A 12,895-nucleotide genomic window follows, 5' to 3' on the forward strand; every position below is an offset into this window, starting at 1 on the left:
GCAGTTAAGCTATGAGGGTGGGTGGGCAGAGACAGAAAAAGAGGACAGGATGGCAATAGCCAGATGGGTCCCGTGGTTAGGCTCTAGGATAGAAATCAAGAGACTGTGGATTCTAGTCCCAATTTAGGCATGAAAACCAGGTGGATGACCTTCGGCCACCATTCTCTCTCAGCCCAATAACTTGTCATTGTGGGGAAAATAGGAAAAGGAAGGACTATTAATATATTCATTGCCTTGAATTGTTTATAAAATAAGGATGGGGTATAAATAAACTTAATAATAATTGTAGTGGCAGCAGTAGTGTGAATAATGGGAATCTTGTGAATAAGATTTAATAAAATAAAGGTGTATTTACTAGAAAGGGAATCAGGGAATAATCTGAGACCAATTGATATATTCTTCTAAAGCAAATACCATTAATTTAAAGGTTAATACATTATACAAACTTAAACCAGTTATGCCTTATTAAATAAACTATAGTTGCCCCAATCAGAAAAAGAAAATAATACATCAGCCTTATTGAAAGAAAATAAGTCTCGGACTTGTAATACTTAAATAGCAGATAGCCCAGGGGCCTTGGATACATGAAATATATATCTCTCCATTAACATTCATTGGATGATTTACATGTTAATAATACTTTATTAATCACACTAATCAAGTTACTATGTACAGCAGTTTGTCTTTTAATTAACTGTCTCAGGTCATAGCCAACTGACTAAGTTGATTTAAAATCCCATATTCTTAAAGGGACATCTAGTCAAACTTAACTGCACTCAAAAAGTTAAGCATGTATCATTCTGAAATATGACAAATCACTGAGAAATCTTAGGTCTGTAAAGTAGGTAATTTGCAGTTAACATGAATTAAGTTTGACTTGAGGAATACTTTATTTTGACATTTAAACTATTATAGTATATATACTTTTTCTCCAGGAGGTTCAAGGGCAGAAACATAATATAATATTTAATAGTTGTTTAATCCTAAAGCAGTTTTGAATACAATATTTAATACTTTGTAAAGAAAATATCGGTAAATTCCATTGTGGCTAAAATTAAGAACAGGATATTAAAGATACACTATGAGTTTTGCTGCATCAGTTCTTACAAAGGGAATATTACCATAGTGGGGTTCTGCTTTTAAACTGTGAGTCTTCTCACTGCAAATGCCTAAACCAGCACCTTGTGTAGATATCATCTTGAATTGTTCAGCCACTTTTATATCCTTAAATTGCAAGCACTCTGACAGTACATTTTCAGATTAACAAATGTTATTAAAAGGCATATGTAACTTCCCATTACATTACACTATTATATGCATAGCATCAAATATAATTGCATTTACCGTAATCAAAAGGAACTCCTATCATTTCACAGCCTTGTAGCCTGTTTGTTCATTGATTACCAGCTCCATTTTCCCCCTCTCTGCCTAAAACAAAAATGTTTATTTATTAAGGAAAAATGAATATATGTCTTTTTTCTTCACAAGTTAGGAAATGTGACTTTGAAACCATGCTTTAGATAGAGTGACCTAAAACTTTCTTTTCTTTCTTTTCTGAAAAAAACCCCCAAATACTTAGGTCTCAGCAAGTGTTGCCTTCCTTGAGTATATCTAAAAAAGTTAAAATATTAAACAAAATACTTCATGCTTACAAAAAATATTTAATCATAAGGATGATATGGCAAATCTGATCAACAAATTGTATCTGTTTTTATCAAAGCTGTAACAATTTAATCAATATTATGTCTATATTTGACTTTCTGTTTAAATCCACAGTTTCATCTAATTCTTGAATGTGGCACATTACCTGTATGCTATTTTCTTGTGACTAAGACTTGGATAAGAGTATTTGGATAATAGGTAATTTGTATAATGTTTAAAAGCAGAAGGAATCCCAAAATAATTGCTTTCATCCTCATGAACTCAACATGAAGAGAGCTAACTAAAGGCATCTTTAGCTGAAAATATCTAAATCAATTATTTCCTGGTATAGCTTGCCTCAAAGGTATCATTTTAATTAGGATATTAACATTAGAAAAGATTGCAGATTATATTTCATGTGAACTTTTTAACTTTATAAATCCCTTTTGGATATTATGCTTGTTTTGTGCTTTTATTTTTTGTCCCCTCCAATTTGTATTTTTGGATATTAGGTTTAAATGTATAGTATTCAACACTGATTACAGCACATGTAATATTCTCACAATGTCATTGTTAATGAAGAACATCTGCTTAAAATCTTTAAGTACATTAATTGTGTTTGCCAGTATGGCAATGCATATTCATTCAAAGCCATTTTGGAGTTATTTCGTGGAGTTTTCAATATGAATTATAAGCTGTTGGAATCTAAAGATAATTAGCAAGGTACATGCATATTTATAGTATGTAATATGTATAAATCTCAATATATCAAATATGTATGTACACATATAATTCTTACATATATATATATATATATATATATATATATATATGTGTGTGTGTGTGTGTGTGTGTGTGTGTGTGTGTGTGTGTGTGTGTTTGCGCGCATGCTGCGTATATATATATATGTGTGTGTGTGTGTGTGTGTGTGTATATATATATATATATATATATATATATATATATTCTTAAGTTTTCGCGGGTACTTACATGTATGGCATTCAGCTTTGTTCGGGTATTTTCCCACGTCATAGCAGTTGTGCTTTTAAAGTTGTAGCGACGTTTCAGCAGAATCTCATCTGCCATCATCAGGCTTCTGTATAGTGTTCATCTGTGAGTCAGGCTTTTACAGTGGTTTCAGATTTGAATTTGGGGCAGCCTATTGCTGTGCCAGAATGGTTTTTTCTTCATCCTGATTGGTTGAGAGTCTTGGTCTGTGTTTATTGGTCTCGGAGTTTGCTGTGTTCTGCTTGATTGGTGTCTCTAATATCTTCTGTCTGTTTTTTGGCTCTTTTTGTATCTTGATTGGCTGGCAGCATTGTGTTACTTTATTGGAGGCCTTTAGTGCAGCTTGGCTCCGGGTAAATGGACGGCTATCATTAGTTAGGAAGCTAGGTTTCATCTGGGTGCCTGGTTGGGGTGTGTTTGAGCTGGAGGTATCGGGGGGATCTGTTTGTGCCCAGGTGTTTGCCTGGCTTGTGGTGTGGACATTTTTTTGTTTGTGAGTGCAGGCTTCCAAATGATTGACAGTCTGGTGGAATCATCTCTTCTGTTCATGTTCTTTCTGGTCTTTTTTCAATCTCTATGGCTTCTCTGATGATTCTGTGGCTGGGGTTTTCTATAGTGGCTAGGGTTTTGGTGCCATAGCATCAACTTCAATGGCACCAAAACCCTAGCCACTATAGAAAACCCCAGCCACTCACAACAACTCACAACAACACCTGAAACAATTAGTGCACAACGTTTCCAACAGAGAACTCACCAAAACAGAAACAGATGTCCTAACCAAAGGATTCAATTATGCTATAGCACCCCAAAAAATCCCCACAGAATCCATCATATGTGCAGTAGAATCCAGCCTAACTAAATTAAATACAGATGAAGCTGATAAAATAAGACACCAAGTTACCAACATCCTATGCACAAGCAAACCACCCAAAAGCAACTTGCAGAAAAATGAAATTAAAGCGCTACAAACCCTGAAAAGAGATAGCAGCATAATCATCCTCCCAGCAGACAAAGGGAATGCCACTGTAGTAATGGACAGAAAAGACTACAAAACAAAATTGACAGACCTACCCCAAGACTCCACATACAAACCCATAAACACAGACCCAACCACATATCTGGAAAAATTAACCAAGAAGAAAATTATTACCAGCCACATGAGCAAAGAGATCCAACAGATGATCATCCCAAGAGAAAAATCTTCCAGATGCCCCAAACTATATGGCCTCCCAAAAATACACAAAGAAGGCATACCTCTCAGACCCATAGTCAGCTCCAGAGGAGCACCACTACAAAACCTAGCTAAACACTTAGCAAAACAGCTACAGCCCCATGCTGAAACAGCAGCTTCACATGTACAAAACTCATACCACTTCTTGGAAATGATCAAAGATCTACATGTGGAGCAAGAAGATCTGCTTGTAAGTTTTGACGTGGTTTCACTATTCACTCAAGTCCCGATAAAAGAGACCCTTGAAATCATCAAAAATAAATACCAACCAGCTAAACACCTCATGGAACTAACAGAACACTGCTTAACCAACACATATTTCATATACAAAGGACAAAGATACAAACAAATTGAAGGAGCCCCTATGGGATCACCACTGTCACCCGTCATTGCAAACCTGTTCATGGAAGAATTCGAATCCAGAGCCCTGGCCAATGCCATCCACAAACCCAAACTATGGTTAAGATACATCGATGACACATTTGTGATTTGGCCCCATGGAAAAGAAAACCTAAACAATTTCCTAACACACCTAAACAGCACACACCCCAAAATCAAGTTCACCATGGAAACGGAAACAAACAAACAACTACCATTCCTAGATGTACTAATCTACAAAAAAACAGATGGCACACTAGGACACACCGTATACCAGAAGAAAACACACACTAACCGCTACCTCAACGTCCAATCCCACCACCACCCAGCACAGATAAACTCCGTGGCTAAAACACTAATCACCAGAACCAAACGCCTGGCAGACAAGACACACATTAAGACTGAACTATGCACCCTGACTAAAGTACTGACAGCCAACGGCTTCCACAAAAGCAAAATCACCAGCTTGATCCACAAAAACACACTGAAACATAATAGAGACCCAGAAGATGAACAGACCTATGGAACAGCTGTCCTGCCCTACATAAGAGGTACTACAGACAAAATTAGTAAGGTACTACACAGACATCACATCAAGACTGCCTTCAAAACAGACAGAAAAATAGCAGCCATCCTTAGCAACACCAAAGATAAAATTGACCTGGAAAACCAAGGCATATACGAAGTCCCCTGTGCATCATGCCCAGCCACATACATTGGACAGACCAATAGAAGAATAAGTACCCACCTGGATGAACACAAAAATGCAGTCAAAAAGCTGGAACACACTTCCTCACTAGTCCAACACATGGAAGCCACAGGTCATAGCATCAACTTCAATGGCACCAAAACCCTAGCCACTATAGAAAACCCTAGCCACAGAATCATCAGAGAAGCCATAGAGATTGAAAAAAGACCAGAAAGCATGAATAGAAGAGATGATTCCACCAGGCTGTCAATCATTTGGAAGCCTGCACTCACAAACAAAAAAATCTCCACACCACAAGCCAGGCAAACACCTGGGCACAAACAGATCCCCCCCTGATACCTCCAGCTCAAACACACCCCAACCAGGCACCCAGATGAAACCCAGCTTCCTAACTAATGATAGCTGTCCATTTACCCGAAGCCAAGCTGCACTAAAGGCCTCCAATAAAGTAACACAATGCTGCCAGCCAATCAAGATACAAAAAGAGCCAAAAAACAGACAGAAGATATTAGAGACACCAATCAAGCAGAACACAGCAAACTCCGAGACCAATAAACACAGACCAAGACTCTCAACCAATCAGGATAAAGAAAAAACCATTCTGGCACAGCAATAGGCTGCCCCAAATTTAAATCTGAAACCACTGTAAAAGTCTGACTCACAGACGAACACTATACAGAAGCCTGATGATGGCAGATGAGATTCTGCTGAAATGTTGCTACAACTTTAAAAGAACAACTACAATGACGTGGGAAAATACCCAAACAAAGCCGAAGGCCATACATGTAAGTACCCGGGAAAACTTAAGAAAACAAATATACACACACACACACACACACACACACACACACACGGGATTGTTTTCATAAAGAAAAATCTGTTTTGGAAGAGAGAAACATCAGAATGCCCTTTAGGAACAAATCAGGGAAGAAAAAGAATCTGATGCTACAAAAAATAAGACAAATCAAAGAAAATGCCATACAAAATTGAGTGCTTTTAGGATGGGAACAAATTTGGGTATTTTGTAATCAATGAATCCATGAAGGAATAGGGCTGACATTCATGTTTCACTTTTAAAATAATCTGACATATTACTTAAAGCGAATGAACTGTCTGGAGATTATGCTTTTTTTTTCTTTTACTGTTCAGGTAGTCCTAATTTAGCTATCACAGATGGAACGAGCAACTCACTTGTTCAATGAAGCAGTCGCTAAGTGGAACATCACCTCTTACTTCAGCTTTGCTTTGCTTTGCTTTACTGACCTGCAAAGGCCATAAATTAATTGTACACTTACTTTTTTCACCACCATCATCATCATCATTATACTTACAAACAGGCACTAAATAAGGCAGTCACTAAGGAAGCACTTCTGAAAAAGCATCTCAATTATATCAGTGTTCAAGTAGTCCTCGACTTACTGCCACAATTGTTAAGTGAGTTGCACCTGATTTCACAACCATTTTTTGTCAGTTAAGTGAATCATTTCACACATACACATCAACAATAGGGAAGATATAAAAGGGCCAATGAGTAAACAACACTCTATATTATCTATCTACCTCTATCTATAGCGAAATGCTTCTAAATCCAATGGAAACAAAGTTGCCTGTAATTAGCATGGATAGTCCCAAAGGGATACAGGTCTGTGTTATGTATGTAACAGTAGAAAAATAGAAGTGGAAGCCACGACTTGGTTTATCCTTCCTCTAATCTGCAACACCAATGAACAATTTGGACGATGTATCCAAAAGTCATCACAGTTAAGAACTGACCCTTACAATCCAAGCAGTAGAAAAAGGTCACAACAGTATATTCTATGCTTTAAGCTATAGATGCAGAATGCATTCTTCACTTCTTTCATTGTGTTCATCATTGCACAGCTCAGTCAGCAGGTGCCTTTTTTCAAAAAAAAAATATTATTCTGAAAGTTCTTAATACAGGTAGTCCTCGATTTATGACCACAACTGACTCCACATTTTCTGTTGCCAAGCAACACAGTAAAGTGAGTTTTGTCCCATTTTACAACCTTTTTTGCCACAAGTATCAACTGAATGATATAGTCATCTGGTTCCTCTCATTGACTTTGCTTGTCAGAAACCAGCTGGGAAGGTTACAAATGGTGATCACTTAATCCCAGGACACTGGAACCGTCATAAATACATGCCAGTTGCCAACTGCCTGAATTTTGATCACATACTCATGGGGATGCTGCAATGGTTGTAAGTCTGGAAACCGGTCATAAGTCCCTTTATTCAATGCTGTTGTAACTTCAAATGGTCACTAAACAAATAGTTGTAAGTCAAGGATTACCTGTATACCACAACCAAGATTTTATTTATCCTGTATTTATAGAAGCATAGAGTTGGAAAAGCCAGTTGAACTACCAAGTCAATCCCTACTCATTATTGTTAAAACACCCCTTACATGTATGGATTGGACTAGGTGACCTACAAGGTCCCTTCCAACACTGATAATCAGTATTTATCAAGTTATCTCTTGAAAACATGAGGAAGGGGAAGTTCACCACTAGCCTTGATGGTTGGTTTTTCTGAAATTATTCTGCCTGTTGGTTTTTCCCTGCTAACATTCAAGTGAAATCTGCTTCCCTGTAATTTAAAGCAATTACTCTGTGTCCTGCAATTTGGAGTGAAAATGCACCATTTACTTTGCTTCAAACATTTTAGTAAAAGTTTTAAAATGAGCAAAAGAAACCTAGAGAAAGGGTTTCTGTATTCTTTTCTTGAACCCAAGGAAATCACTGCAACTCAGATATTAACTGCTCTGTTTTGTTCTATTTGCAATCATTACTGTAAGATCCAAAGTTGCTAGCCAAAATGTTTGCCTTAAGCCAGCAGTATTTCTTTATATGTGTGTATATGTACATGTATAATCAGATAATTTTATAACAACAGGATAGTTTAATCTCATTCTAGTTTTCAAAGTGGCTGTGTTCATTGCCACCAGCCATTTGGCATTTACAAAATGTACCTCTAATTACATTTCAGAATCATTAATAGCACAATTTCTTAAAATCTTTAAAGCCAAAATTCTTCACTGTTTTTTTTTTTTTTGGGGGGGGTAGGCTATCCACTACATCAGAATATATGTTTATAGATGCCCATTAGGGAAGGAGAGGAACCAAAGAGACACAAGACTTCCAATTTCCAATGGGAAGGATACTAAGATAAATGATACTGAAGACCATTGAGAATTTCAACATGGTGGGGGCAGGCCAGCTTCCTCTTTAAGATTGTGAAATAGGTCATCAACTAATGTCACCTGTGTCCCATGCCCAGGCCTGAATTCTGAACAAAAAATGTTCACACAATCTAATTCTTCTTTTGCCTTGTCATACATGCAACATTGTTTATATAAGCCAAAGTCTTTTGAATTGATTAACTCCACCAAGAGGTGATAACAATGTGCCAACTCAAAAGCCCAATTGTTGACAAGGCCTCCCAGTGGCAGAACAACCTTCTAGTCATTTAGCCAGTCCTTTCCTGCATAAAGGACAACCCAGCCTGACCAGACGGGCGTCTCCACTCTAACTCCACTACTGCCATACTAGAGATATAGGCTTCAGAAGGCCTGGCTCCACTGCATCACACAACCTTCACAATTCTGTTTTTCTGAATATCCTGAAAGCAGAGGTGGTATTCAGCAGGTTCTGACCAGTTCTGGAGAACTGGTAGCAAAAAAATTTAGTTTGGAGAACCAGCAAATACTATCTCTGACTGGCACTGCCCCCATCTATTCTCTGCCTCCCAAGTCCCAGCTGATTGACTGGGTCTTCTTTTGTTGCCTGCACAGGAGAACAGAGCTGGAAAGCTATTCTGCAGATGTGTTGGAAGTATACTTTCCAGATTCCTTAGCCAGCAACTTCTTTTGGCCACATTGGTTGTAAATTCTGGAAGCAAAATTTGGAAGATTTTTATTTATTTTATTTTATTTTATTTTATTTTTATTTATTTATTTATTTTTGTCAATTGCTTACAAGATAATAGGTATAACTAAAACATAGTTATGAATACATGGATACATGTAAGAAAAATAAAAAATAAAAGAAACAATAGGACAGGCACGGTTGGCACATTGGTGCGCTTATGCACGCCCCCTACAGACCTCTCAGGAAGGGGATGAGGTCAATAGTAGACAGTCTAAGGTTAAAGTTTTTGGGGTTAATCTGTACAATGGAGGGATGAGTTGAACTATCTAAAGCTAACAGATAGATATGAGAGTCAGAATAATGCATACCTAACTTGTTCAACTATCAGCTGTCATAGTACTTGAAGTGTGAAGTGACAATGTGCAGTGATAAGATGGAAAGGTAGAGAAGTAAAACTGTCACAAAATATTGAAGCCATGCACAAACTGATGTTACTTGAGTAATTAGCTCCAACCCAAAACATATAAATCTCACATCTTGGAAAAGTTCAAGACATTTTTAGATCTTTTTTTTTTCTTTAAGGCCTTTACAAAAATTAAGATGGGGACAAAATCTTCTCCACAAAGATAGACCTGTGAATATTTTGAGGGCAGCAATTAGCTAATAAATACCAATACCTGGATTGTTTAGATGAAACATATAAATATATAAACATGTATTTGGAAAAAAAGGGAGGAAGGCTATTAGTTATGTTATTTATTAAATTTATATGGTATTTATTTATAAAGCAAATGTTACATTTTAAAGGATGCAATGTAGCAGTTTAAGAAAGGAAGTTTCAGTATTTTGAAGATCACAAAACAGTTGAATAATAAGATTTAAAGTATGGACCATCATTGTAAGAGTAACATTAGAGTTGTTAGGTCATTCAGGTGCTGTTAAATTGCAAGCAAAGAGGGCTTAATGATTGCCAAACAGTGCCTGTCATTCTTTTTCAACATCCTTTAAAGAACAAGTACAAAAATTAAATGCATATATTTGTCTCTCTCTCTGTGTGTGTGTGTGTGTGTGTGTGTGTGTGTGTGTTTATTCCTGTCTTACAGCAAGCCCAAATTTTTCCATGCACAAGGCATTGTTTAGAGAGGGATTTTCGCTAGCTGTTTTAATTAGAAGCTTATCACTTTCCTGGAATGGATTTGTAAAGAACAAAAAGTTCTATATCATGGTTTTGCAGGCCTTCTAAGACTTCATAGAAACATCTCAGAAAAGCACAATCTAACGTACTTCCTATAATTTCTTTTTAGCTTGGTTGTTTGCCATCTTTTGCATTTAATTGGTTGTTAATAAGAAAGCAGTGGTGTGTAATGAACCAAATGTTATTTTGCATGGACAAGAACATTTAAACTGAGCAAATTCCCAGTTTTGATTACTCAAGACTCTGGTTTTTGCCTGCATTTTTTTCATTCTGCATCATCATTAATCTAATTCTGAACAGAAAGGGGATATAAAAATATTGCAACAAATTTGAATCTTCATTAAATTAATTTTGAATAGAAACAGGTATATTGCAAGAAATTTAATGATCAGTACTATTAATGGTGGTATTCATAAGTGTTCAAAGAACATAGCATATCTTTATGAAAGTAGGATGTGAATTTGCTATTTGTTTTTTCTTCCCATCAAAAATATTTTTTTAAAAAATGTTTTCAAATCCATGTTTAAGACAGTTTAAATAAGGAAAAAAGAGCATATCTAATATGTGTTACTCAGACCGGTTGGACAAGGACAGGTTCTCTCATAAGAAGTTTATCCAAAATAGAGTTTTGGATGCTACTCTGGTCATAGGTACAAGGCTGGAAGAGGGAAGGAACAATGAACTTTCGAGAAACTTTAGTGATAACCAGTTGATCTAATTTGCACATGAGTAGAATATGATTCCCTACATTTTAAGCTGGGCATGTTTTTAGTGTACCACCTCACGGCTCAGCTATTCACAATGAAATGTATAATTCACACTGGGTGATGAATATCTGACCTTTGGATATCTCTGGATTGTCATCATATTTATCAGGCAGGAAGCAGGAAGAAAAGCAGCAGTGTTAGTGGCCACAGAGGTGACAGGTTAATTTGTTCCAGTTGTATCACTGATTTGTTTCAGTTGACCCAAACAGATAATTTGAACATCCATCTAGTTCTGCTGGAGGTTCACTACATTCTTACACCAGAGGAGAGCATTGGCAACTTATTTAGTCAAAATATGATTAAAATCAATCAAACCAGACTTCTTACTTCAATACTTTGAAGAAATGAAACTTCAAATAACATAAGAATTGGCATTTTATTCCAATTATATTCTTTCTCATGCATATATATACTGTAGCTGTGTTGAGTTATGCTAGGGAACTGATATATCTTTTATGAGTTTAAGAGACTTTCTATTTTGAGCTTCCCCAAAGATCTACTGCTGACCGTGATTGTGCGTGGCTTTGGTTCATGCTTCGGCGTCGGAGAGCCCCAATCCTTTGGATTCAGGGCAGAAGCTACCTTGTAGGGGTGGCGGAGGAAGGGGAGACTGTCAGCTGGGTAGACGGGAATCGCAAATCCCCTCCCCAGCTTGGCAATTGCTCCCTCCCAAAAACGCCTGAAGCGGTGGTCTAAAATGGCCACCCTGAAGGGGAAGACTGGAATAAGATTGTGCAGGAGAGAGAGAGAGAGAAAGAAGCGAACAGCAGGAGAAACGGGACGATATAATCAAATGGAAGATACCCACAGGATTAACATTTCAAAGAATCTTTAAGAAAGGATCTAAGCGGAGAAGAGAAAGAGAAAAAAAAGGTCTAAATTGCTTTTGATAGCGTTGCAGCTTCGAAACCGCAAAAGGTAGAAGCTGGAGAAGGAACTATATAATCAACTTGGATAAGTCTACTTTGATTTTGTATTGGCACTAATAAAGCTGAACTATAGACCGTTAAAGAGGAAATTTAATATCAACGGGATTTGATCTTTTTCTTCTTGGAAAATTGTGGTTTAAAAAGGTCTGAATAATAGAGAAGAAAGAAGAAAAGAGGGGGTGAAGACTTAGCATAATAAAGAGCGCCATCTCAGTTAAACTCAACAGGTTTTTTTAAAAAAAAATCGTTTCTTGAAATTGCATGGAAATTGATACAATAAAGCAAGAACTTTGAAAAATTGAAACATTGTAACAAAGAATTAGGAAGATTCTGCCTTTGGATTAGTTGCTGATTCTGACATGAATTTGGCACTGGATTAGTGGAGACTTAAAAACTTGAGAGGAAGAAAAGTTGACTGTTGGAAATAAACTTTAAAGATACTATTTGGATTAAATTGGGAATCAGAAAGTTGTAAAATGGTGATTTGTCTTCTGGCATTAAAAATGGAACTCAGAAAAATGAAAGAAACACTACAAGAACGAGGTGAATCGCTGGGTTTTGCTTTAAAATTTATTGAAAATGCTACAGCACAATATGAACAACAAAGACAAAAGGCAGAAGAGGAGGTGGAGCAAATCATAGAAGGGGCCATCTTTAGTGACCATAGAGAACAAAGAACTGTTGAAAGAAAGAAGAAAAGAGTTGGAAATAAATACAGGAGATTTAAGAAATTAAATAAAAAGGGGAATATCCGAAAAAGTAAAAAAGAGAAAAAGAGTCAGCAGAAATTCAAAGGGCGAAAGGAAGCTATAAATAGAGAGAGGGATAAAAACTGGAATGAAAGAATAAAGGACAAAAGACAGGGGGAAAGAAGGGACAAGAAACAGGATTTGGAAACAAAGAAATATGGGAACTGTAAAAAAAATGGGGAAATCCTTAATTGGACACATAATGGGTGATTATTATATAGAAAGGGGATTCTGCAAGGTATTGAGGGGTAATATAAATAAATTTATAGTTACAAAGTAGGGACATATAGACTGACAAGATGGAAAAACAGAATTGTTATTTTTTGGATAATGAAATCTAATGCTTTTCCTCTTTATGTAGAGAGATAATTGTAACAAATAATGGAATACGTATATTAGAT

The sequence above is a fragment of the Notechis scutatus genome, chromosome 4 (assembly GCF_049901735.1).
Source record: "Notechis scutatus isolate UNSWTSFEM ecotype Mainland chromosome 4, rNotScu1.2, whole genome shotgun sequence".
NCBI lineage: Eukaryota > Metazoa > Chordata > Lepidosauria > Squamata > Elapidae > Notechis > Notechis scutatus.